Here is a 5,501-nt window from a genome sequence, read left to right on the forward strand (position 1 = left end):
TGTACAGTATCATATCATTAGCAAATAACAGTTTTACTTCTTATTTTCCAATTTGGATGCCTTTTATTTCTTCTTCTTGTCTGATTGCTGTGGCTAGGACTTCCAGAACTATGTTGAATAATAGTGGGGAAAGGGGGCACCCCTGTCTTGTTCCTGATTTTAAAGGGATTGCTTTTCATTTTTGCCCATTGAGTATGATGTTGGCAGTTGATTTGTCATATATGGTCTGTATTATGTTGAGATATGTTCCCTGTATTCCCACTTTGCTGAGAGTTTTGATCATGAATGGGTGCTGGATTTTATCAAAAGCTTTTTCTGCATCTATTAATATAATCATGTTATTTTTATCCTTCATTTTGTTTATGTGATGAATCACATTTATTGACTTGCAAATATTGTATCAGCTTTGCCTCCCCTAAATAAATCCCTCTTGATCATGATGTATGATCTTTTTAATGTATGGCTGTATCTGGTTTGTATATGTTTGTTGAGAATTTTAGCATCTATGTTCGTGAGGGATATTGGCCTATAGTTTTCTTTCTTTGTAGTGTCTTTACCTGGTTTTGGAATGAGGATAATGCTTGCCTCACAAAATGAGTTTGGAAGTCTTCCCTGCTCTTGAATTTTTTGGAATAGCTTGAGAAGGATAGGAGTTAGTTCTTTGAATGTTTGATAAAATTTGCCTGTGAAGCCATCTGGTCTAGGACTTTTGTTGGCTGGGAGGTTATTGATAACTGTTTCAATTTCATTTGTTGCAAGCTTGATGGGTTAGGGCAGCTGAGGTTGGGAATACAATGTTTGTGGGACCCCCTACTTCAGGGGTCTCTTGGTCAGGATCTCAGTACAGGGAAAGTGGCCCCTACTCCAGAGCCTAATCCCTCAGACACTGCTGGACATTCCATTCTATTTCTCCCTAGTGAGATGACTAGCAGGTTCAGACTGAATGAGGCTAACCATTCCCTCTGCAGAAGTCCTTCTAGCTGGTGAGCCCCTGGTCTCAGGTAAGAAGACTGAGAGAGTCCTCCCCTGGGGCTGACTGTGCCCTCTCCCAGAGTGGCTAAGCCTCTCAACTGGACCCAACAATAAGCTCACAGGGACCCACACTTTATTTATTTATTTATTTATTTATTATTTATTTATTTATTTATTTTGAGAAACAGGTTTTATGAGTGTAGATTTCTATACGGTAGAAGTAATGTATTGTACACTTACATGCCCATGTTTCTGACACAAGCTAAGAGGCTGGAAAAAGAAACTTTGAATAGTCCCAAGTGAATTTGGGAAACTAGATCAATGATGAAACCTAAGATTTCTCAGAAATAGTTTTAAGTGAAGATAGTCCTACCTGGAAGTTGATATCAATGTCTTTGCTCTCCCTTCCTGTCTCTAGTATCAATTAATAACAACAAAATAGGACGAATATTCTCTCAATTACCTAGATTCAAAGTGCTTTTCTGTGGGTTTATCAGCATGAGTCCCAACTTTACAAAGCACCTTCCAAAATTTGGTTCCCCAAGTGTTACAGTTGGCAGTCCAATAGACAGGATACATGGGTCATGTGAATAAAAAAATCAAGGGCTAGCCACTGAGACATCCCCTTGTGTCCCACAACTGGAAGAATTAGTAGTTGAACTTTAAGTAGTTTTCCGCTTCATGGCAGATGGCCATTCAAATACATCTTGTACCTCAGCTGCCTTTTGTTTAAAGAACTTCGTGTTCTGGGCACTCTCTTGACCCCATGCTGAGTCAGAGGAGGTGGTGTCTTGATCCACAAGGTGGGTGTATTTGGTACGACCAGAGCGCCCAAAGTTCTTGACCTGCATGACTTTGGGAAGAATGGTTTTGTTGAGATGATCCTCCAGGGTAGGTGCACTGAAATCTCTCTTGTATACTTCTTCATCCTCATCCATGAAGAAAGCATCCCGGTGATAATACTTCTGTAAGAACTTGTATTTGCCCTTAACAGCTTTGTTGGTAATAACTTTGCCATTCGCCCAAAGCTCAGCTCGCCTCTCTTCCTCGGTTAGGTTTCGCACACGTTCGATTTCTGCCTCTCCTTCTCAAGCGCTTCTCTATCTTCTCTGTCCCTCTTGATTCTCTTTAGCTCCCGAACTTTCCATGCCTCGTATTCCCCCTCATCATTTCATCATCAGTATTCAGTGCATCCAGTGCAGCCAGGGATCGCTTGTTTTCCTCCAGCTCTTTCTTGGTATCCTCTTCTACAGTCTTGAGTGTGTACTTGCGCCTCTCCTCAGCCATGCGTTTTGCCTACTGCTCCAGCTCCTTCTGTTTCAATGCTTTAGCTTCACGTTCTTGAACTGTTACTCGATCCTTCTTTCGAATGAAGACTGGCTTAAGACGAGGCTACATCTCATCTTCACTGTCTGTGTACTCTTCATACTCGGACTCGGATTCTGATTCCTCCCCAGACCGTCCTTCATCTTCCACTTCCATGACTTCCATCTCTTCATTTTTCTCTCTTGTGCTCGCTGACGCATCATGCCACGCCGCCGCTCTATTTCCTCATCATCAATTTCTTCCTCTTCTTCTTCACTGCTGTCTTCTCGCTCCACGCGCCAAGCATCTCCTTCTACTTCTGAGTTACTTTCTCCTACCACTTCAGGTTCCACTATTTTCCGATGTCGAGCCAATCTCTCTTCCACATCTTCACTAATACGGTTCTGTAAACGCCGGAGCCGAGGGTCGCTAGGAATCCTCCTCCTGTTCCTCAGGTTCTGCTTCTTGTTCTTTGGCTTTCTTAATGAACTGAAATTCTTCATCCTCCTCATCTGAGGACTCCATAGGGGCATAGTCTGGCCTCTTTCCAGATACATAACGTTTTACCTTCACGTTTTCCATCGAAATCTCACCTTTCTCATTGCGAACAGGGACAGCACTGGCCGTGGACTGAATGGGCGGTTGTTCCATGAGTGCGCTTGGGACTGACATGTTCATGGCCACGGCGGTACTCCCGAAACTTCACTGATTCCAAATAGTAAACAGCTACAACGTCGAAGAACAGAAAATCCTCTTGTAAGGGACCCACACTTTAAATGTCTGTGTTGCAAGCCTCTCTCCCTTCCCTCTGTGGAATCTAGCCCAGCAGGGCAGGATATCCAGCACCCAGGGTGGCTGATTATAAAGCTCCACACTACTCAATGGACATGAGCTGCTGTGTTGGTGTTGATCACAAAAAGTAGACCTCGCCTCAATTGTGCCCTGTGTCTGATGAGCCCTCCCATAGGACACACTGCCAGCAAGGGTCATTAGATCCTGAACCTATGCTCTCTTTAGCTGGCCACTGGATTTGCCAGCCCTGGGCCTCTCTGGAGGGAACCTGAAGTAGACCAGTGGGAGACACTGCCCGTGACTGGCCCTCAGCAACCTTCTTGGAGCTACAAGCACTCCAGAGTTTGTGGTTGCCTCTGCTGGGCCCAGGTGCTCATGGAAATACCAAGCCACCCTCCTAGGCTGGCTTTTACCTACTTTGAGCCTGGGGGAAGGTCCACAAAATGCCAAGGTTCCCTGAGCTCTGCCTCCTGCAGCCTCTGTCTGTTGGCTGCTTGTTAGGCTTGACCACTGAAAAAAGCCTCTGGTAGAGTCTAGAGCCTGCAGCAATTCAGGGACTAGGAAGGATGGTGGGTGTGGCTCTGCCCCTCACCCCCAGGTATCAGTCTGTTCAGACTTTTCTCACAGACAGCAGGATGGTGTGCCCCCAGGAGTCCAGTGGGGGTGGCCTCTGAGACCCAGAGATGTGGTCTGCCGGCAGTGAAGACAGTTTCTACTGAGTCTCCCGTGAGGCGGAAGCACCAGTCATAGACTTGGGAGCATGTGGGGGAAAGCTCCGGCCTCAACATCAGAAAACTGAGTCACTGATATCCCCCCTGCTTCCTGGCTGACTTCTCAGCACAGCCCAGTCCCTATAGAGTGGGGCAAGAAGGATTCTCAAGGGTGGAAAGTTGCTTTCCCAAGGCTGATGCTACACAGAGGGGACAGCTCTACCCAAGAAGGATGGCGACTGCAGTATTGGAGAATGACTCAGCAGAGGGGTTCTGGTGGCAGTCCCCTTCAGGTCACCAACTTCACACTCTCCTTACACAACTCTAGTCCTCCCTCTGCTGGAGCCCCAGGTAAATGTCTGTGAATGAGATTTTCTGTGCTGGCCCTTTAAGATGTAGCCTGTATCTCTGAGAGCTCCATCTCTTTCTCACAGACAGAAACTTTGGCTCTTTTCACCTCCAAATGCTGTGTGGGCACCTCTGCTAGGCTCTGGGGCTCTAGGCTGGGGTGCCAGGCCTGGCGCTGAGGATCCACACCTCTCAGGGTGACCCTCCCCACAGCGAGAGTCCCTGTGGACTCTCCAAAGCCACTTGCTTCTGGGAGCAGGGCAGCCCTTTCCACATCTCCACCCTTCCTGTCAGTCTCGGTGTGGTTTCTTCTGTGACCCAGGGTTATAGACTTCTCTTCATTTAGTCCAACGTTGGTTTTTCAAGATGATTGTTCTTAAATTGTAATTCAATTTGGTCCTGGGAGGTGGTAGTTAGAACATCCGCCTATTCCATCACCATCTTCTCATTTAAAATATTTTTATGTAATATTTTCAGAATTGAATTCTAAACCTTCCAGATAATAATTTATTAAAGTTGAGAATTTTAATTACTCAAAAAGAACCAGTAGATATGAATATATATGATGATTAGTATAAACATAAAATAATATCAATGAAGAGTTAAAATTTAAAGTTCTGATTAGGTGAGAACATGATTCAGGACTTAGATTGGAGCTCCTTAATGCATTCTGTGTAATATATTGTTCTGTATAGTGAACAAATGAGTGATGGCAACTGATAAGAACCCACAGTTTCAGTAGAGAAAGCAGCAAGATATGTATCAACAACCATCCCTTTAACTTGAAAAGGAACTGTGAGTCTAAATAAATCATACTATCCCCTAAACTTGGCCTATCACTTGGGGATTTTTACATGTAAATGATTTTTAAGCAACAGTGTATTTTAAGGGAGAAGTTTCTATATTCTAGAATTACACTATTGAAAAAAACTTTAACTCAAAACACTGGGGAATTTCAAATATTGTAGGTATAACCTAGCATATATCCTTCAATGACTTCTAAATGTTTAAAACAATGAAATCCTTCATTAAAACAAGAACTTACTTGGAATTTAATACATAGAGTAAGTGGAAAAGCGCAACCAGCATGACTGAGCTGGGGGTGGGGTCCCTGGAACCCTGCACACTTGGTCTCACTTCACCTTGTGCATCTTGCCCTCCTTGGCCAATTCTAAGTACCTTGAATATATAGGTTAGAAAATTCCATTCTATCTATGGAAGAAATCTCCATCGCTGCACTACAGGTCAGGAAGAAGCAAGCAGTCAGGCCTCTCTCCTCCACCTGCTGCCAGATGAGAACTAAAGGAAGGAGATCAAAGGTGGACTGACCTGGGTCACTTGAAAGATTAACTCTATGGATAATGATAATACTGA

General features: G+C 44.4%; 1 pseudogene; it reads right to left on the minus strand.

Moving 5' to 3' along the window:
• Positions 1-1,248: 1,248 nt before the first annotated feature.
• Positions 1,249-3,029, minus strand: LOC136328691 (microfibrillar-associated protein 1 pseudogene; annotated as a pseudogene).
• Between the last annotated feature and the right edge of the window lie 2,472 nt (positions 3,030-5,501).

The sequence above is a fragment of the Saccopteryx bilineata genome, chromosome 3, assembly GCF_036850765.1.
Source record: "Saccopteryx bilineata isolate mSacBil1 chromosome 3, mSacBil1_pri_phased_curated, whole genome shotgun sequence".
NCBI classification, from domain to species: Eukaryota; Metazoa; Chordata; class Mammalia; order Chiroptera; family Emballonuridae; genus Saccopteryx; species Saccopteryx bilineata.